Source organism: Cavia porcellus, unplaced genomic scaffold (assembly GCF_034190915.1).
Source record: "Cavia porcellus strain 051 isolate PalLab524CR breed Dunkin Hartley unplaced genomic scaffold, mCavPor4.1 scaffold_3, whole genome shotgun sequence".
NCBI classification, from domain to species: Eukaryota; Metazoa; Chordata; class Mammalia; order Rodentia; family Caviidae; genus Cavia; species Cavia porcellus.
The window spans coordinates 67,172,257-67,195,065 of record NW_026947486.1 but is presented as its reverse complement, the minus strand read 5'-3'; positions in this window follow the sequence as shown (position 1 = coordinate 67,195,065).

Here is a 22,809-nt window from a genome sequence, read left to right as displayed (position 1 = left end):
TTTGAAAACTACTGTTGTGCACAGTGGACTTGCATGAAAGCCGGAAAGTTGGTATATTTTACAAACACGACCATTCTATGGAGAATGGATTGTAGGAGGGCAGGAATAGAGGCAGAGAAAGCATGTAAGTATCCAGAAAGAAGAATACTGTGGCTTACACGAGGGGAAGCCATAGCAGTGGTAAGAGAGATGGAAGCCGAATAGGCAGGAATTGGGGATGAGTTGGGTATAGGAGACAGGGGCAGATAGTAAGGATGACTTTAGATTTCTGTTTAGTGACATGTTGAGTGTCATTTTCTATGGTGGGGAAGTCTGATTTGAGCAAAAAACTTGAGTTCAGTTTCAGCCACATTTGGTGAGATATCCAAGAGGAAATGCCATGAAAACAGGGCAGGAGGGGTTAGATGAGTCCTGGACTGAGAGAGGAGGTATGGAGTGATGCTGAGAATTAAGGAAAACTCTACTGAGACTGCCTGGAATTCCTGCAGACTGAGTGCAGGGAGAGGGGAGGAGGGAGCTGTGGACTAGCCCCACACCAATGCCTGGGGACCACAAAGATTAGCCAGCCAGTCCCTGGCCCATAAAAGAGATTGTGGAGCAAGCAGTGAGCTAGGAAAACCAGGAGTGTGTGGAAACCAAAGCCAAGTGACGAAAGTGTTGCATGGAGGAGTAAGTAATTATTTGGACAAAAGGTGTGAGAAGCTTCCCAGACAGCTTCACAAGACAGTTGACTGCTGGGAGTGGTAGACTGAAGGAACACTGGCAAGAACAGTTGTGGGGAATTGGTGGAGAAAGAAGCTACATTGATGGGCTGAAATATTAATGGATCTAAAAAAAGAGTGAAGGGGAAATGAGATGTAGAAATCGTGCATGTGGACAGTCTATTAAAAGTTGTATTTTGTGTTAGAAAGGAGAGTGAAGGTTGGAAATGATGTAAGCTGAATCTGAGGTGCCTAAGAAACATGTAGAAGGCACTCTGTTAGGCAGATGGATATGCAGGTCGGTAATTTAAGAAAAAAAATCTAGGCTGTAAAATAGGCATGATAGTGTATGTCTGTAATCCCAGCACTCTGTGGGTCTGAGGCAGGAGAATCACAAGTTCAAACTCAACCTAGGCAATTTAGTGACTTAGCAAGACCTGTCTCAAACACAAAACAAAACAAAAAGCCAGGCCCTCGGTTCAATCCTCAGCAGCACAAACAAACAAGAAACCTGGCTCATGTATTTTTATGGTTTATATCTAGATGTCCTCCTGAAGTTTTGTGCGCTCATAGGTGGGGCTTTTTGGAGTGATTAGATTATGGAGGCATAGAGCTGGTTTGCTGTTAGGAGGCAGGGTCTGGCCAGAAGAAACAGGTTACTGTGGACTTGACCAGGAAGTGTTTATCTGCCCCCATCAGCCCTTTGCTCCCAGCTTTCCCCCTTGTGGGGTTAAACAGCTTCTCCTCCACCTCACCTGTTTTACAAAGCATTTCTGCCTTGGAAACAGCAACTCTGGACTGAAATGTGAGCCAGAATGGACTTCTCTTTTAATTTGCGGGTGTTGGGTGTCGTGCTTCAGTGATGAGGTAGGTAACTAAGACATATAGAAAGACTTGTGAGTCAGTCTTCAACAGGTAATTTTCCAAACTCTGAGTTGGAAGGAAGGTAACCAAGGTGGTGAATAACATACAGATAATTTGGTATGTGGAAAGTGTGTTTCAGAAACAGAGAAATTCCTGATCAATAGCCTGAAAGGAGGTAGTTAGCTGCATTCTATTTTTTAGTATTAAAGAAAATTTTTTAAAAGGCAAAAGAATGATACACGATTTCAAAGCAAAATGGTAGGAAATTAATAATGGTTATTATATTGTACATTGTTATTTTCAAAATAGTTGTTCAGATTACCAGACATAGCCATGCAAAATTGATCAAACAATATAAGCACTAACCATTCCTCTCCATGAACTATTAGAATTAGTAGTACAATTTTCTTAGCTCTCTTTTGTATATACTTCCCTTCCTTCTTTTCTCCTTACACTCTTCTCAATTGTTCTTTCCTTCTGAGCATCTTTCTCCCCTTTCACAGTATCTATTGTACATTTTGGATCTTATTTACTCTTTCAGCTTCTCACACTAGGGAGACAATATGATGTTTACATATGAGAATCTGATCTATTTCACTTATGAATATGGTCTCTAGTTGCATCCATTTACCTATAAAAGCTTCAAGTTTGTCTTGTTTATAGCTGAGTAGTACTCCATTATGTAAAAATAGCATATCTTTTTTTTTTCATAAAATTGTAAATAAGATGGAACTTCATCAACTGCCAATTTAGGGGTAATGGCTGCCAACAAGGAGAGAAGAGGGGTGATTCTGTAATGTTTGTTTGCTTGCTTTATTTCTATCTTTTTTTTTTGAGACACAGTCTCACTATGTATTGCAGGCTGCCCTGCACTGATCCTTCTAGCCTCAGCTTCCTGGGTGCAAAAAAATGCACCAGCATGTCCAGCTTTCTCTCCTCTCCTCTCCTCTCCCCTCCTCTCCCCTCCCCTCCTCTCCCCTTCCTTCCCCTCCCCTCCCTTTCCTTCCCCTCTCCTTCCCCTCCCCTCCCCTCCTCTCTCTTTCTCTCTCTCTTCCCCCTAAAAAAAGATCTAAGGGAAACATGGATAACGTGAACATTTGTTCAGCCCAGAAAGTGGCTACCTCAGTGTTTATTATAACAATATTAACCTTATTGGGGCTGCTAAGGAGTTAATGTATCTAAAGTTCTTTAAATAGAGCTGGCACATTACTGCACCCAATAAGTAAAAACCATTAGAATCAGCTTTTATTGTTTCTGTGTATTTGAATGTTTATATGTACATATACAGAAACTTTAAAATCGGCCCCTCCATGGAAAAAGGACAGCACTACTAACTTGTGAGCACTCTCAGCTCCAAGTCGACAGGTGGCTGTTATAGGACAGCAGTCACTCTGTCTAATGGCCACACTACTGCAGTAGGAAAGGAACAATGCTGCAGGTACATGAGAAGGAAATGGATATAGGAGCATCTTTGCCAGCTTGAAAGACTGGTAACTGCAAAACATCCTGCCTGTGGCTGGGACAAGCAGCAAGAGGCATGAGTGTATGCTCTGGCAGGAGCACAACCAGCCAACTACTGGGAGCCTTGGGCTGGCTGACAGGGAGCTGGGAAATGCCCCCCAACCCCAGTTGGGACAGGACACAGGCAGGAGTAGATAAAACCTACCCAAGAAACTGTGAGGAACATCTAGCCATGAACTGAAAAGTGAGAAGGGAGATCATCCAACCTTCTATCTTTAGGGTTAAGAAACCCAGGGCCGGGGCTGGGGATATATCTCAGAGGCATAAGCGCCTGCTGGCAAGTGTGAGGTCATGAGTTCTACGCTGGGTACAAAAAAAGGAAAAGAAAAGCAAGAAAGAAACCCAGGGACTAGAAGCAGACAGGACTTGCCTGACATTGCCTAGGGGCATAGTGGAGGCCCTGGGAATAGGTAGAACTCAGGTCTCCTAATTTTTCGGTATAGTCTTCATGCTCTTTCAGAGAGCACTCTGCCTTTCTGCCCCTTCCTTCACCTGGGAAAAAAAGGATGGTTGCCGCAGGATGCATGTCCTTCAAACAAATTCATCTCTTCTATGCAACATCAGTCACTGTCTTATGAACATTCCCTGATAATTTGCCCAGCTTGGTCCTGAGAGGTAGCCTCCTTGACCTTCTGATGGTTCAGACCCCACCCCCGACACTGGGGATTGAACTCAAGGCCTTCGCACTGGGTTGTTACCCTTTTGACACTGTTCTTGCTCAGTTGTTAAACTGGTCTGGACTCAAACTTTTGATCCTCTTGCCTCAGCCTTCCAGAATGTAGGGGTTGCTGCTCTTGGAGCACATGCTACTATGCCTTTCCACTGTGGGTCTGGCTGCGAGCTGAAAGCTTGGGTAGATGGGAAATAGGCCTAATATTAGCAAAGCACCTGAGTGTCCAGTTCTAGAATGATCAAAGCAAGCATGGAAGTGCTGTCCACGGTGGATATGGATGTGAAGACAGGTGGAGGCCAGTAACATGCAGGAGAGCTCCCAGCCAATGCCGAAGAGCTGTCAGGACCTGGTGATTAAAAAATAAAAATAAAATGAAAGTGATTGGCAAGCAGCAGAGGCAAGCATGGGGAAGCTGTTGGAAGGACATGGTGGGGGTTAAGAGGGGGAGAGTCTGGAGGTAGTAAGTGAGCAGTCAGGCAGTAATTTGATTATGTCCACTTCACCTTCTTGTGGGAAGCATTTCAGGTACCTTAGAGGTGCACACAACTCACATCAAGACAGCATGAATTAAAGATATAAAAGAAAGGGAGGTGGACACAAACTACAGCCATGCAGAAGATGACAAATATGTCCAGAAATTGGGTATGGTGACCCACATATGTAATTCTAACACCTTGGAAGGCTAAGGCAGGAGGATTGCAAGTTTGAGCCCAGCCTAGGCAATTTTGTAAGACTATCTCAAAAGAAAGTGGGGTGGGGGAAGCTGGAGATGTAACTCAGGGCAAGGGCCCTGGATTCAATCTTAATACAACAAAAATTCATACCATAAAAACCTCTGCTGCCACAAGCATGGGCGCAAAAAGTTAACTTTAAGCTTTTTCCCAGCCAACAGGAAAGGGGAAACTGTTACATAGTTCAAAACATCCAGAAGACAAAAACAAACTAATTGGTCAGACAGCAACTGTTCTCAGTACTACATCACACAGGAATTCCTTCTGGGGGTCCTAGGAGAGAGTGCTGCAGGATACAGTGAACAACATCCTGGACAACATCCTTACAATAGGAACATATTTCAAGGAGTATTTTTCATAAGAACCCTAAGCAGCAACTACTTGTATCCCACTGCAGCCGGGCAATTAAAAGCTAAAAATAGTATGTGAAGGTGCAGAACAGTGTATCTAGTATGTTCCTGTGGTAGGGAAAAATGTTATATATAGGCATGCATATGCAAAGAATTTCTCTGGAAGAGTAAATTGGTAATGGTAGTTGCCTCTAGGGAAAGGAAGTTGAGGTCCATGGTCAGGGACAGAAGAGAGACTTCCTTTTTATCACATCATTTTGTACTGCCTGGATTTTTGTTATCCATGGCTTAGTTTTTCAGTAAAAGTATTGGTTACTAAATAATAATAGCACTGAATGTTCAGAGGTTCAGCAGGTTTGAACTCTGTACAACAGCCAGGTTAAGGATCTCTAAAAGTTATCCCTAATGTTTAGGAAAGAAATTAGTAATGAAAAAAAAAAGAAAGTAGTTATGGAACAACTGGATGCTACAAGGCTTTCATTTACATTGTCACATTTATCCATACAATAATCCTGCCAGAGAAATCTATGTCCTAGGCAATCAACTCTCCTTTCTTGGAGAAAACTCCTGAGTTTAACAGATTGTTTTTCTTCTTGAAATTGATTTCTAGGATAACTTGTAAAAATAGGAGGAAAACAAGCAGCTGTTAAGGAGTTCAGGGGGTGGGGCTATTCATGAAAATGAACAACCAACTCAGCTTAGTCTCTAGAACTTTCTCCCATTTCTTTGGCTGTACTTGGAGTGGTGGCCAATAGTGGTGTCTTGGTTACCTTTCTCCCATTGCTGAGACAAAATACCCAATACCTAAAGTTAAAGAAGGAAAGGGTTATTTGGCTCACATTTTGTAGAGGTTTCAGTCCATAATCTGCTGGGTCCATGTCAGGGTAGCTCATAGCAGAGGGCAACAGTTCAGGTGATGGAAAACAGCAAAAGCAATAGGAACAAAAGGGAGGAGTCCAGAGAGAAGACTCTGTGCCTTATATTGTATATAGGCCACACTCACTCTAGAGTGGGTGTAGCACCCATACCCACAGTCCCAGCACTGGACCATGAATTAATCACAAATTGTAGCAGCCTGCCTCCATGACTGTATGAGGCTTTAGAGGGACATCCAGACACAAACCATAACAGGTGATTTGCTTGACAGCCCTAAAAGTTTGTCAGACAAGTTGTCAGAAAATCAAGATTCATTCAAAATTAAGGTAGCTCAATAAAGAAACCAAGACGCCCAGTTATATTTAAATCTCAGGAAAAAAGGAAGGATATTTTAGTGTGAATATATCTCAAATGTTGTAAAGCCTTGTTACCACCTGGTAGCAATGAAAATTTTAGCTTCATACTAGTCCTTTTCTAAGACCTGGGAAGGACTCCTCCTCCCATCCCAACTAGAATGAAAATCTAGGTCCTGAGTGCTTTTGTTTTCTGTTTTGGGGTATGAGCATGGGCCTTGTGCATTAGTAGGCAAGCACTCTACCACTCAACTATGCCTCCAGACCTGACATTGTGTATTTTTTCTAAATCGAGCTACAATACCCAAGATCCCTGTTACCAGCTGAGACAGTTCAAACAACCTGGGAATTTTAGATAAATTGTCAACTACAAAGAGTGGAACATGAAGAAGGTTCTGTTAAAATCCCATTAGCTCAGAAAACCCATTTTTGACAGAATTAAGCTGACCAGGCAATTTTCTTACCTATTTTTGTTAACCAAAAGTTTTCCTGTTTTTAGAATGTTGGCCAACTTCCCTTTCCATATATTGGCCAATGATGTTGAGTTTCTACTAACGAGGCCCTCTGCTGTCTGCAGAAAGAAGGGCAACTCTATAAATTTAGAGGCTATAGAAAATTTCTCTGCAGTGGAACAAGGGTGATCAAGAGTTCGTAAGTTACATTCAATTATTAGAGTAGCTGATCCCCAAACTGTGTCCTACCTCTGTTTAATTTTGAGATACTCTGCCTTTTCCTCTCCACACAAGTATAACTGTAAAGTGACAGAGGCTAGACGTCTAGCTCAATATGAAAGCCGTGGATTCAATTCCCAGTACCACTCCCTAGATATTTTTAATTACCCAAAAATTTTAAGTAGAGAAGAAAGATGGGCACTAACACTAGCTAAGTACCAGGTATTCTACATAATTTATATCATTTAATAATCACCATAACCCTAATAATAATAAAAATGGTAACATCTGTCATTGTTTAAAGTTCCGCTTCCCCTTAATTGTTTCATTCAATTTTCATACCACATCACGAGGTCAGTACTACTGTTATATTTCATAGATCACACAGGCAAGAAATTGTAAAGCTGGAATCTGAACTCAGGTCTGATTCTACATTCCATGCTCCAAGCACTTCTGGGAAACACAGGAACAAACATTTGGGCTGGGGTCTGTGAAGAACTTTCAAAATTCAGTGTCCAGATGAGGGAGTCAGATTTGTGGATTGTGTGAGAAGCTACATGTTCACGCTCACACTCAAGAGAGACCTCAGAGCTGGTCTGAGTGGCTGTGAAGCTTCTGATATCTTTGCTAAGTCAGCCAGGTAAAAGCTGCCAGGACAGTGGCTACTCCTGTGTGGGAAGCAGTAGCTGAAAGAAGACAAGAAGTAACTCCTGGGATGCCTGTAACATACTGGTTTTGGATCTGGATGGGAGATACGTCCAGTATGTGAAAATTCACTGAGTTATGAACTTACAAACTGTGTACTTTCCACTTTTTAAGAATCAAACAGAATTGCAAGAAGATGGAATATGATGTGTTTCGCCTATATGAAGCGCTGCCGGCCTCAGCGTGGCGCCTACCCAACACGGTGCTGGACAGTGCCTCCCTTGAACACGGACTTCCATGTTCTTCCAAAATTCCAAAAATTGAACTTCCCACTTTTCATGTGCAAGCTAACTTTCTCCCAATCAGCTGTCAAAATATCACTCTGCCTGATCCTTAAAACTCCTCCCCTCTATCAAACTGAATAAAAGCTCAGAGCTTGTCTGTCCGAGGGGATCTTGTACTCTATTACAACCCTCCTATGCTCATAATAAAGGCCTTTTTCTTTCTTTGCTTTTGTTTTTCTATCTTGCCAAGGAAAAACCTATCAGAGTAAACATATTTCTAGTGGTTCCTTCTGTTAGCTACAACTAAAATCTCAAAACATTGTCTATAAAATAACCATTAGAAAGACTCAAAGGTAGAAAGAAGGCAGCTAGGGATCTCAGTATGCAGAGAATGGCAGAGTGGTGTTTCCTGAGTTGTCTCTTTGCCTCCTATATCCCAGACGTGGAGCTAAAGCTGACAACATGGAAACGCCAATGGTGCAGACCAAGGCCTCTAAAAAAGTCTTTAAGTAAAGGTCAAGAAAGAGGAGAGAGAGAATTTTTGAAGTGGGTCACTGCACCATAGCCAAACACCATAGGCAAAACTGTGGCCCACTCTACTGGCAAAGGCTGACTGGGGAGCAGACTTCATCCTTTGGGAGACTGTAATGAAAAACCGCAAGTTATGACAACAGCCACTGCCAGGGTGAGTGGCTGAGAAGACAGAGCAGAGAGCTGCAACTTACATCACCAACGAATGGTAAAGAGGTGCCCCTCCATTAATAACTAAGACCACATAGGGAGACCAGACTTCTCTCCATTAGTGCCTGCCTTGTTGGATAGTATTCTTTTTTTTTTTTTTTTTTTTTTTGTCTTTTTCGTTTTTATCGGTACCGGGGATCGAACTCACGACTGCCTGCTTGCAAGGCAGGCGCTTATGCCACTGAGCTAAATCCCCAGCCCCATATAGTATCATAAGATCTAGAAGAGTTGAAATTTTTACCATCATTGATCAGTGTCTTAGTTACTTTTTACTTGTCACTCAGACAAAATACCTGAAGCCCAAGTTGGGAAAGGAAAGGTTTATTTCTTACAGTTTTTGGAGGTTTCAGTCCACACTCAGTTGGCTCCAAGACAGGTGGACATGGCTGGGCCGCAGTTCATGGCGGCCACCAACAGCAAGCAGGAGCCAGCAAAGAGCAAGACACATCTTCTTCCTGCCATTACATCACATCCTGGCTCCACCCCTATGTGGGTGGAGCACTGACAAGATCAATCCAAGCACTAGACAATAAACCAATCACAAATGCACAGTTCAAACTCATGAGGCCTGGGGGACACAGACATAAACCATGACAATCAGTAACAAGGCCAATCCCAGCCTTGTGGTGTACAAGTGAGTAGTAGCAGCGAGGAACCCTTCCCTTTCTACCCAGAATGTGTTGATGCAGGGCTAGCTCTGAAACTCTAAATTTCAATCAGCAGTAATGAAGAGGCTCCCTATGTAGTTGTCATTCTCTCAGAAGGCAATAATGGGGTGGTACTCCATCCCCCACTTCCTTTGCTAAACTAATGTCAGAAGACACCTGATAAAATTGAAGATTGCAATAAGGTCCAAAAAGATTTGACTGGACACTTCTGAAAAGGGGATATAAAATAGTGAACAAGTACGTGAAAAGATGTTGACTGTCATTAAACATTAGAGAAACACAAATTGAAGCTACAATGAGACATCACTATAGCACCTATCAGGATGGTTGAAATAAACAACAGTGACCACAACAGACACTGGTGAGAAGGAGTATATGTGTTGCAGAACCAAGCACTAGTGAGGATGAGGAAAAAGTGGATCACTTGTACCTTTCTGGTGGCAAGGTATACCATTGTACAGTCACTCTCAGAAACAGTTTGACAGTTTCTTTAAAAACTAGATATAAGACAAGTAAAGTTAGCCAATACCTGTAATCCTTAGGAGGCTAAGGCAAGAGGATCCCAAGTTTGAGTCTAACCTGGGGAATTTAGCAAGTACTTATCTCAAAAATTTAAAAAGGCATATAGCTCAGTGTTAGAGCCACCCTTGCTCAATCATCAGTACTGCAAACAATAGTAAAATTAAATTAAAAAAATAAAAAATAGGGGGCTTGGAATGTAGCTCAGTGATGGATTTGATCTCCAAGAACATACACATATGTGCACAAGCATAGCAAATCAAAACTGCAGTGAAATATCATCTCATTTTAGTTAGTATGGTTATATTACCAAAAACACACACACAAAAAAAAAAAAATAACTGCTGGTGAGAATGTGGAGAAAGGAGACCTCTCATAAAGTGGTAGTGAATTAGCATAACCATTATGGAAAACAGTATGGAGGCTTCTCAGAAAATTAGAAATAGAGGTATTTACTTAAAACTCAGCAAGCCCACTCCAGAAGAACTAATATCAATTTGTCAAAGAAACATCTGCACTCACATGTTGATTGCAGCATTACTTGCAACAGCCATGATACGCAGTCAACCTATGTGTCCATCATAGATGGATGGCTAAAGAAATTGTGGCACATATTCACAATGGAATAGAACTCAGCCATTAAAAAAGGAGGCCAGGTATAGTGGCACACACTTGTAATCCCAGCACTTGGAAGGCTGAGGCAGGAGAATTGCTGTGAGTTCAAGACCAGCCTGAACTATGAAGTGAGACCAAGTCCAGCCTGAACAGCATAGCAAAACCTTGTCTCAAAAGCAAAACAAACAAAAAAAAATCAAAATAAAAAAAGGAAATTCTATCATTTGTGGCAATATGGATGGAAGTGAGGGATGCAGTGTTACGTTAAACAAAGTAAGTCAGGCACAGAAAGACAACTACCATATGTTCTTATTCATATATTAAAACTAAAATGTTGATCTAAAAGTAGAGAATAGAATGGTTACAAGCATCTGGGAAGGGTCTGGGGGACAGGAGATGGAGAAAGCATGGTTCATGGGTACATGAGGACAGTCAGGAGGAATAATTTCTAGTGTTCTATAATATGATAGGATAACTCTGGTTGACAGCAACTAACTGAACATTTCAAAGTAGAGAGGATTTGGATGTTTCCAACACAAGAAATGCTAATGTTTGAGTTGAGGGATAGGCTAATTACCCTGATCTGATCATTACACATTGTATGCTTGCATTAAAATGTCACCCTGTGCCCCACAAATGTATGTCAATTAAAAATAAAAAACCAATGATCACAGCACTCTGGGAGGCAGAGGTAGAAGGAAGTATGGTGGTACATTCTGGTAATCCCTTCTACCCAGGAGACTAAGGTGGGAGGATCTCGAGTTTGCAACTATCCTGGGAAAGTTAATAAGACTGTTTAAAAATAAAAATAAACCACAATAAAATATATGGGATGGCAGATTATATATGGAAATGTACAATTTTTATAAGAAACTTGATCATCTGCAGATTTTATTATCTGCAGAAATCTTGGAACCAACATGGGACAACTTCACCAATGGCTGTAACTGCTCCTGTGACTGCAATGGCTGTCTGTTGAGAACTTAGACACCTTAAACTTGGCAATTTTTTTGAGGCAGATTCTCATTATGCAACCCTAGCTGGCCTCAAACTTGCAGTGATTCTCCTGCTTCAGCCTCCTGCGTGGTGGAAACTTCAAAATTTCTACACTTCAAGGCCGGGTGAGGTAGCACACAACTGTAATCCCAGCACTCATGAGGCTGAGGCAGGAGGATTGTTGTGAATTCAAGACCAGTCTGGGCTACAAAGTGAGTTCAAGGCTAGCCTACATTGCATAGTGAAATCCTATCTCAAAAGGACACACACACACCAAAAAAACCTCCAGTAATCCCTCTTTGTTCTAGTGATGAAGCTGAAACTCCTCAGTATGTCTTCTAAGTAGAGTTCACATATTATTTGTCACCCAAGCACTTTAGAGAAGGAAAAGGGTGCTGTTAAAATGTACATGGAGACAACAGGCATGTGGTCTCTTTATTTGCATAGATCTTCAGAACTTAATCTCCCCAACTCACCTCAGTGCACACACACACACACACACACACACACACACACACACACACTGGCCACTTTCTTTTCGGTGTGCAGATAAATTCTGTTTGCCTGAAACATCTTTCCTCTTTAGTCAACTATTTTTTTTTTTTTTTGCTTTTAGGTTTCCTTATTGTTGTTTGAAACAAGGTCTTGTTGTGTAGACCAGGTTGATCTTGAATTTGGAATCCTCCTGCCTCAGCATCCTGAGTACTGAGATTATAGGTATGCACCACTACATACAACTCTTTTTGGCCAACCTTTAATCAGCTACTTTTAAGAGTCAAAACAATTATATCCAGGAAATCTTTCCTGACCCTTAGCACAGTTAGGTTCTCTTTCTCTTGCTTATAGCATCTTGTTCTACCCTTATCCTAGTACTCATCACACCAAATCCTAATGATTGGTTTCCTTGTCAGCCTCCCCCTGCAGACCCAGCACTGTGCAGGAGTCCCTGTTTTATTTGTCTGTGTATTCCTAGTGTCTGACACAGAGCCTGGTTTGTGAACATGAGTTGAATGACACACTTAGGTTATATGCACCTGGCTGTCTGCTGACTATGCAAAGCGGGCACCCTGTTGTCACCCTGGATGCCGGGGACACACAAGGGAAGAGGGGTCTGGTAGGCTACTGGTGCACAGGTGGCTACAGAGCTGGAGCCATGGGGTGTCCCTTCTCTCTGGATTCTGTTCAGCTCCCTGTAGTGTCCCCTGGGCAGCAGTGCCGAGGAAGACTGGGAACTGGGGTCCTCAGCCAGGAGGCAGCTAGCGAGAGCTGGGTCTGGGGCTTGAGCTCCAGGCTGTCTTCCACTTACAGTGTTCCTCCCTGACCCCACTGCAGCCCCTGTCCCTGTAGAAGACCCCCAAAATATCACAAAAGACTTCTAGATTAAATAAGCAAATTCAGTAGTATAGTTGGACACAAACTTAACATTCCAAAATAAACAGCATTCCTGTACAAGAATAACATACTCATTGAAAGGAAAATTAAAGAAACAACACTTTTTGTAATAGCATCCAAAAAAAAAATGAAATACCTAGGAATCAACTTAATTAAGGATGTGAAAGACCTTTACATTGAAAACTACAGTATTCTGAAAAAGGAAATCAAAGAGGATATCTGAAAATGAAAAGATCTTGTCCTTGGGTAGGAAGATCCAATATAATGAAAATTGTCTTACTCCCAAAATTATTATACAGATTTAACGCAATCCCAATCAAAATTCAAATAGCATCTCTCCAATAATTAGAGAAGACAATTCTAAAATTCATTTGGTGCTCTGGAGATATAGAACAGCACAAGCAATTCTCAGCAACAACAAAAAAGGCAAGGCAGAAAGCATCACAATCCCTGACTTCAAATTATACTGCATAGCTACCACAATAAAAACAGCATGGTTCTGTGGAAAAAAACAGATATGAGGATCAATGGAACAGATTAGAGAATGCAGAAACAACTTTAGACAAAGTCAGCCACCTTGTCTTTGACAAAGGAGCCAAGCATCTTCACTGGAAGATAGCCTTTTTAATAAATGGTGTTTGAAAAACTGGTTTTGCACATGCCAAAGATAAAAACTGGACTAATATATTTCACTATGCACTAAAATAGAGTTGAAATAGATCAAAGTTCTAAATATTAAAACAGAAATATTAAATCTTATGGAAGATAGGATAGGACTCTTAAAGACACAGGTACAGGCAAAAGACTTCATGAACAAAGCCTCCATTGCACAGGAACTATCACAGATAATCAACAACTGGGATTTCATCTTATTAAAAAGCTTTTGCACAGCAAGAGAAACCACCAGGAGTCTGAAGAGACAACCCACACAGTAGAAAAATTTGTTTGCTATTGGTGGGAGTGTAGGCTGGTGCAACCACTGTGAAAATCAGTGTGGAGATTCCTCAAAACTTAAGACTAGAGATTCCATTCTACCAAGCTTTTCCTCTTCTTGATATTGACCCAAAAGAATTAAAAACATCATACCACAGTGATATATTCACACCCTTATTTATAGAAGCACAGTTTGTAATACCTAAATCTTGAAAACTGCCCAAATGCCCATCAACCAATGAATGGATAAAGAAGATGTGGTCTTTTTATACAATGGAGTACTACTCTGCCATAAATAAAGAAATATTGAGGCTTTTTTAAGGTTTGTTTGTTTCTTTTGAGACAGTGTCTCTCTATGTAGCCCAAGATGGCTTTGAATTAATAAGGATCTTCCTGCCTCATTCTCCTGAGTGCTGAGATTATAGGATTACACCACTATGCCCGGCTCAAGACATTTCCAACTAAATGGATGCACCTTGAGAGCATACTCTTCAGTGGAACAAATCAGACACAATTGTTTAAATAGCTCATTGCTTCTCTCATGTGAGAAACCAAAGGTTTAAATAAGAACCAAAATGTATAACATATAATAAGAAATAGGAGGAAAATATTCAAATGCGAAGGGGAACAAAGGAGTGAGAGGGGAGAAATGAAGGAAGGGAAAAGAAAATAGAATAGAAAGAAAAATGGAAACAACACTTTTGTGAATAAGAAGAGGAAGAGGAGTTGAGAGGGGAATGGGAAAGAAAGAGGAATCAAGATATATCACGTACAGGTACAAATTTCCTGTGATGAATGTATTCATTATGTATATCTAAAATGTACCAATAAAATGCTGTGAAAAAATAAATTTAAAAAATAAAAATGGGCAAAAACCAAAACAACAAAGCAACTTGGGTACTTATAAAGGGGAGGATTATGTGTCTCACGGTTTTGGAGGCTGCATGTCCTCACAGCACTGTACCAGCTACGGTATGGTAAGGCTCCCTTGACCACCACACCACTTCATAGCAGATAGCACCACCATGGCTGGAGCATGTGAGAGTGAGCGTGATCAGTCAGCAGGCAGAAACCCAAAGAACAATTCGTGGGCTAGGCTCAGGCTTTTATAACAATTTGGTCATTATTATTATTTTGCCAGGGTATCACTATGTATCCCAGGGAGATCTTGAACTCAGGGTAGCCCAACCTAGCCTTGAACTTTCAATGATCCTCCTCTCCTCAGCCTCCCAAGTGCTAGGATTACAGGCATGCACCATCACATCTGGCTACAATTCACTCTTTAAAAATTTCACACCAGAGCTGAGCTACATATCAAGCCCTTGTCTTGTCAAGGAGATAGGCAGAGTGAGAGAGACGGAGAGATAGAGAGGGATAGATGGAGATAGGGAGGGGAGGGAGAGGGAAAGGAAGGAGTCTTCACAAAGAACAGAGGACCCAAGAAGCTTTATAGCAAGATCTCCTTAAGACTCTCAAAACCTTGGCCAGTTGGGCTTCTGGATGGAAACAGAGCCAGGTATTGCACATGAGTGGAGGATCACAGACTAGAAGAAGGTAGTCAGGAAAGAGTGTTCTGTCTTTTTTCTCACAGACCCTCAATTTTGAGAAAGGAAACAATCTCAGGAAAAGTGGGACAGTAGGAATCTGGCCAACTCCCACCTGTAGATCTCTCTTCTTCTGGGTCAAATTCAGCTTCTTAAAGCATTAAAGAAAGAATCATTGCTCCTTTATATTATCTAACATCCCTAACCTCTTCATATTCCCCCATAAAACATTTGAGTCAAACAGCAATCTTTCCCACCTTAAAAATTATGCACCAAATATGACTATAAATAACTTTCTATATTATCAGACTTATGACAAAGGATAGGAAATTTCATTTATACTAGAATGTTCTTCAGATTTGATAACTACTATCTGGTCTTACTTATAATTTATCATAGATTGAAATCTTACATTCAATCTTACCCACTGAAATAATAGGTTTTTCTTAGAAGCTTAAGTCCTTTGGAGTCGACTAACAGCATCTGCTCAGCAGAAACATCCCAGAAAAGCAATCTGAGGACGAGTGGCAAGGCCTGGTCATAGTGAATATGTGCACAAGTGATCTGAAAGTGCTATTGCATCTTACCTCCACTGCAGCCATCTTGCAAAGACCTTAGCAAGATGATTTAGAAGAAATGCTTGTTACAACAGCCAAGAAATGGAAACAATCTGGGTGTCCATCAATAGATGAGTGGGTAAAAACAAAGTGATAAATGTACACAAAGGGATATTATTCAGCTGTAATACAAAAATGATCCTGCCATTTTCCATAGCATGAATGAATTTGGAGGACATTACACTAAGTGAAATAAGCCACAGAAAAAGACTGCATGATTTCAGTGTGGCGTGGTGGTACTCACCTACAATCATAGCACCCTAGGAGACTGAGGCAGGAGGATCATAAATTTGACCTGGGCCAGGGCAATTTAGCCACTTAGTAAGATCCTGTGTCAAAAAAATATAAAGACTGGGGAATAAGCTCAGTGTAAAGGCCCTGAGTTCAATCCTCAGAGCTGAGAAAAAAGATTGCATTATGAGGAATCTTAAAAATTGTGAGTCAAGTATACAGAGATATAAAATAAAACTATGGTTACTGAGGCATAGGAGAGGGGAAGAACTGGGAAGATATGTCAGGATAGTGCTAAGTGAGATGAAGGAGTCTAGAGATAACATGAGGGCTCTGATACTGACATCACATTAAGGATTTCCATTAAATCAGATTTTAGCTGCTCTTATCACAAAAAAGTAACTATCTAAGTTGATCTACTAATTTGTTACTATAGTAGTTATTTTACTATCTATACTATCCCCTAACATGTTATAAATATTAAACATACACAATGTTATTTAAAAATAACTTCATAAGGGCCAGGATTTTAGCTCAGTGGTATAAACGCTTGCCTGGCAAGCTTGAGGTTGTGAGTTTGATCCCTGGTACCAAGAAATAAAAAAATAAAAAATAAAAATAACTTCATAGCAACAACTGTTGAAGAATTCTTCAAAATTCAAATGCCTTCTTTTTCCTTTTCTTTTCTTTTGTTACAGGAATCAGACTCAAGACCTCGCACTTGCAAGGCAGACGCTTGTGCTGCTGAGCTAATTCCTTGGCCCTTAAGTGTCTTTTTAAAAATAGTTTTTAAAAAGAAATGCTTGAACTTTGAACCAAGATTCTATGGAGCTTTGAATTTTTATATACCATAATTTAGAGAATTTGCTTTCCTTCGTTATTGGTCTGGGTTTTTTTGTGGTTTTGATGTTGCTGTTTGTTTGTTTTGGCAATGTCTTGTTAAGTAGCTGGGGCTAGTCTTGAACTCACTATGTAGCCAAGGCATGCCTTGAACTTTCAGTGAGAGAGATTCTCCTGCTTCCCTGTCATGTGCCAACTGGTTTTGTTTGTTTTTGTCTTGTTGAGAAAGAGTTTCACTATGCAGTTCAGAGTGGATTTGAACTCACTTTGTAATCCAGGCTGGCCTTGAAATTGTATCATTACACCTGCCTTGGCCCCTTGGGTGCTGGGGTTATAGGTGTGCACCACCATGACTGCCCTAGCTTGCTTTCTTCTTAAATACAGAGTCTCAGGCTAGCAAAAAAAAGACTACCGAGAAAAACAGGTGTCAAAACACGGATAAAAGGAAAAACTATCCAAGAGAAATAAGTTCTTTAAAAAAAAAAAGCTTTGTTCTTTTGAAACTGCCCAGGTCTATAACTGCTTCATGGTTTTGTAATTACTTTCTTGACCCCTGTAACCATGAGAGCATAACTGAGTATATAGGATATTTAAGTGTAACTGATGATCATTAATCTAGCCTTGTAACTGTTGATCTCACCCTGTTAGCTAATCAGAAGAACTGCCAGGCTGGTCTGTCTCACTTTTGTATCTCCTGCTTGTGCATCACATAAAAGCCACAGACTACCAGAGACTGCACCTGATATTTTGGGAATGGTCCAAATCCGTGCCTGTCAATGTAAAATAAATCTGTCTCCAATCCTGGGTGTCATTTTGCTGTTTCTGTTTGCTGTAGCAATGGAAGTAGGTCTAGAGACATAGCTCAATGATAAGAGTATTTGTCTACCATGTACAAGGACCTGATCCTCGGCACTGAGGAAGAAAGGAAGGAAAAAGAAAGATGGAAGCAAAGAAGAGGAAACCTTTAGCTGTAACCTTCTTGCCTTTAAACTAATATCGTCAAGCCAAGTTTGATAGCACATGCCTGTAATTCCAGCACTCCGGGACTCTGAGTCAGAAGGACTGGATAGAGTGTGAGGCCAGCCTGAACTACATACATAGTGAGACTCAGCTGCAAACAAAACAAATTGAAACAAATCCAACCAACAACAAACCCTACCACTGTCTTCACAGAAGCCATTTCTTTCTAGAAGCAGTGTCTCAGAGCCAGTGAGTGGTTATAAGGACAGAGAGCCACTGAGTGTACTCTGGGGCACTTGTTTCCAAGAGGCTGAGCCAGCAGTTGGAAGAAGGCAGCAAATAACTAAGAGGCTCAAATTGGTCAATCTGCAAATGAGTCAAATTGGTCAAACCTGCAAATGAGACAATGCATTAACTTTGAGTGTGCCTGCTCTATAGAGGTGTTTATTCCTATCTTCCCTTCTCCCATTTCTAGCTACAAGAGTGTAGCATGTGACCAATACAAGCCAAAATGGAAGGGCACCTTCTCAGTAAGCCTCACAACACTCATTGCAGTAAAAGTAGTGGAAACAGAGAATAAAGTCAGTTTCATCTCAACTCTTTGAATAACAATATCACCCCAAAGGAAAAACCTACTCCTGTCAACCTCTGGAAGACTCAAGATTTCTCTTCAAAAAACACAAGACTCCACTGCCACTACAAGAAGTGTGGAACTCCGACTTACTCCTCATACTTGAGCTAACAGTGAAGGTCAATTGTCATTAATTCTCTTCTCGTTTTCTGACAGGTTTTCCTTCCTTCAAACCAGGCAGTAAATCACAGAATCTTAAGGCAGTTAGAAAGGACACAACCCCCAGTAGGTAAAGTCTACAGATCCTTCTAACTTGAAGAAACTGTAGAAGACAGAGACCTCCACTCTCTCAGCACCCTATAAAGAGTTATGAGGATTTGTGTCTCCAGATTTAAGATCTCAGAACACATGCACAGAACAGTTCCCAAAACCTTGCACATAGACTTCTCCTGAGAACTCAAGCAGTTTTCTCTTTGTTAAAAAAAAAGCTACAATTTCAAATCACGATAATTAAGGGGTAACAATGGTATATACATTGTGTAGTTATCTTCAAGTCAGTTACTCAGTGTGCAAGATGTCTGCATTTTATTGTCTGAACAATACTAGCACAAACCTTCCTCTCCAATTAGCTCAGAGAAATCAGTAGTGTAACTATCTTAAGTATCTTTTATATATAGTTTCTTTCAGCTTCTCACACTAGTGAGACATGATTTTTACACATGCATGTCTGATTTATTTCACTTATGACTATGGTCTCAAGTTGCATCAATTTACCTATAAGTTTGAGCAGGTTTTCAATAGGATGGCCTAGACCTGATGCCAGCCTAAGGTATGCTATCTCAACACTGCCTTTTAGGACTCAGATGTAGTACTCATGGGTTTCCTTGAAATTTCAATAGCAAAAAAGGACAGAGATGCTATTATGGCTTTCTTCACTATTAGCCTGCCTTGCTTTCTCTAGAGTGTTGTGTTGCTTTTGCCTTTTTATTACTTGGCTCAAGCCCACTCTGCAGAGCCAGTTTTTCATTAAAAACTTGGCCACTGCTTTTAAAAAATAAAAGCTGGGTATGGTGGTGCATGCCTGTAACCCCAGCACTCAGGACGCTGAGGCAGGAGGAACAGCTTTGTAGCCCAAGCTGTCCTTGGGCTACAAAGTGAACTCAAGGCCAGTCTGAACTGCATTGTGAGACCTGGCCTCAAAAAGACCAATAAATAATAGGCCAGGATAGATGACCCTGGTAACATGTTACTGTGATGCAGGATGGGGCACTTTTGGTATCCCTAAAAGTGGACTCCAGAGACATGTAGCCCGACTGTACCCAAACCTTTTATTATGCATGGATTATAAAATGAAAAGTGACTCTTCTATAAAGGTAAACTGAGAAGCTGGGCTTCCACTGAAGAAGTGTCTGCCTAAAGGTTGGAGCTGCACACTAACACAGGGGTAGGAGGCTGATTCCTAACCAATGGCTATGTTTCACACAGAGAATTTAGTCTTTGGTTTCTAGTTTGAGTGCTGGGTGCCCTGGGAGCAATGGTACAAAGCTGTCTTCCCCTAGCTATCGGCCCCTCAGCTTCCCTTGTAAAGGCCTCTTCCTGCTACTAAGATGGTAAGAGCTGGAGATTTTCCTCAGTGGTGTAAGTGCCTGCCTGCCAGGCACGAGGTGATGGGTTCAATCCCCAGTACCAAACAAAAAGAGATGGTAGGGGAGACACTTTTTCTAAATTTTAGGTTTACATAGTTCTAATAACCTTTGCATCATTAAGGGCTACGTGTTATTAACAGACAAGTTATCATTTTTAGCAGAAAATATCTGATGTCCAACTCTGGAAAGGAGACCAAGACTAGCAGCCCCATTTGAGATAACAGTTATAAAAGCAGTACCTTAAGAGTAGCCAAATTAAAACCACACTGAGATTCCATCTCACTCCTGAAAGAATGGCCAGGATCAAGAAAACCAACAACAAATGCTGGAGAGGCTGTGGGGAAAAAGGAACTCTCCTACACTGTTGGTGGGAGTGTAGATTGGTACAACCTTTGTGGAGGTCAGTCTGGAGATTTCTCAAAAAGCTGGGATTGGAAGTCCCATTTATTCCAGCTATTCCACTTCTAGGCATATTCCCAGAAGAGCTGAAAACATCATACCACAGTGATATATGTGCACCTATGTTTATAGCAGCACAATTTGTAATAGCCAGATCTTGGAAACAATCCAAGTGTCCATCAACTGAGGAATGGATAAAAAAGTTGTGGTATTTCTATGCAATGGAATATTACTCAGCTATAAAGAAGGATCACATTGAGATATTTATCAATAAATGGGCGCAGCTTGAGACCATACTCATAAATGAAATAAATCAATCTCGCATGTGTGAATACCGAATAGTTTCCCTAATGTAATGACTCAAATATATAAAAGTATGTTGTAATCATGATTCCCCATTATATGGCCTTGAAGCCTTATAGTTTTGGATATAGATATGGATTGTAAGAAGGGGGGAGGGTTGAAACTACCTAGTGATGCCTTTTGTTCAAAGACACAGTGATCATAGTTTCCTGTCACCTGAGCTGTACAACTGTCCTCCTTTTGGTGCTGCTGGGCACAGTGCAGGAGCCCTCTGGTTGACAATTCTTTTTAAGGACGCAAGAGGCATTATTAATTGGAAAGGCTTTATTCTGGGCTTCTTGATATGGAAATATTTGAAGCTACAGTATATGAAGTTATATTCAAATATTTCAAGGAAAAAGACAAGACACTATGGTTAACTACTATTAAGACGGGTTATTTGGTGGTGAAGCACTAGGTTGCTGAAACAGTCATGCTTTGACCTGTATTGTTAGGTTATGTCCTCTTTTATCTCAATCTCTCCCTTATTCATTAAAAAAAATTTGGTTATTTATGGTTTTTTTAATTAAGGGGGAAAATTAAAAATAAGCAGGATATATTATAGTAACTTTTTTTGATTTCCTATTAACTTGTTTTAAGTCCTGCAATACTCCCAGTATCTTGTTTTGACTGATTAGACTGTTCCGTTCTGTATGATAGTATCAAGTTTGAGGGTATAGGGAACTACTTTGAAGGCAGTAAGATTCACTAAGATGCCCATTCTGGTTTGACTATTATCTCCTTTGGAAGTCCTGTAATGTTTACAATGTTTAAGTTTTATTGGTCTTGTTCTCTACTGTTTTGTTCAACTTTATAATACCTGATGAGATAGACAATTCTTTTTAAGGAAGCAAGAGACATTATGGTAACCACTGTTGATAACCTTGTACTGTTTTTACATTATGTGCTATCTCTATCCTTGGTTTTGACTGACAGCTTTGTTTTGCCATATTTGACTTTATTCTCTTCCAAAAAAATAAGAACTAAGGAGTAATAAAACCCAAATGTGTAAATTTTGTTGTAAAAAAAAAAAGAGGGAAAAAAGTGCTCTAAAGGATACAACTGCAAGTGTGTTTAGGGGTGTTAAATAGCTGACCATATTAATGTTTTTTGGTTGGATCATTGAACACAACTGTTTGTAGTCTCTCTGAATGTCCACTTTGTATGCTTTGATACTGTGACTTGAGCAACTATCTCTAAGATAATAATGTGTAATTTATTAACTGGTGATTTCTTACTGTTTTTTTTTTTTTGTTTTTTTTTTTTTGTAGTTCTGTATTACTTGTACTCTTACACCACTTTGGTTTTTTTTTCCTTTTAAATAAAATTTTAAAAAAAGAGTAGCCTTGGCCTAGGCAATCCCCTTTCTTCAGGTTCTGGGATTGTAAGAAGGGGGGAGGGTTGAAACTACCTAGTGATGCTTTTTGTTCAAAAACACAGTGATCATAGTTTCCTGTCACCTGAGCTGTACAACTGTCCTCCTTTGGTGCTGCTGGGCACAGTGCGGGAGCCCTCTGGTTGAGAAATCACTAAGCTACTGTAGAAAAGCACAGAAGGAACTCTGTTGAGTGTCACAGGGCTCTAAATACTGGCCTTCTCCCAGGACAGTGATCAAGGGAGTGGGGGACACCCTTTTCTTGTATGACCTCAAAATCTCCCCTAAGAAACAGGTTACTCAAACCAGGCATGGTGGTATATCCTTGTAATCCCAGTACTATGGACACTGAGGCAGGACTGCTGCAAGATTGATGCCAGCTTGGACTACATAGTGATTTCAAGGCCAGCACATGAACTCCATAGTGAGATCCTGTCTCAAAACAAGCAAATCAGCAAATCCAGTTCCTGGTGCATACTAGGCAAACGCTTTACCACCAAAGTTCACTCCCAACCCACAGCAAAAGATTTGAGCAGAAAAAGGCCCAGAGGCCCATGTGCCAGTTTACTTCAGTCTCTGTTACCTGATCCCCCTGTGCTGGGATTCAGACATGTGCTGCCATGCTGGGATTCAAAACACATTTTATTGTATTTAGAAGGGCTGAAATTAAATGCAAAACATGTCAATTATTTGAAGGGGAATTACATCTGGCAAAGTTGGTTTGAAATGATTAAATTATGGAAACTATTCC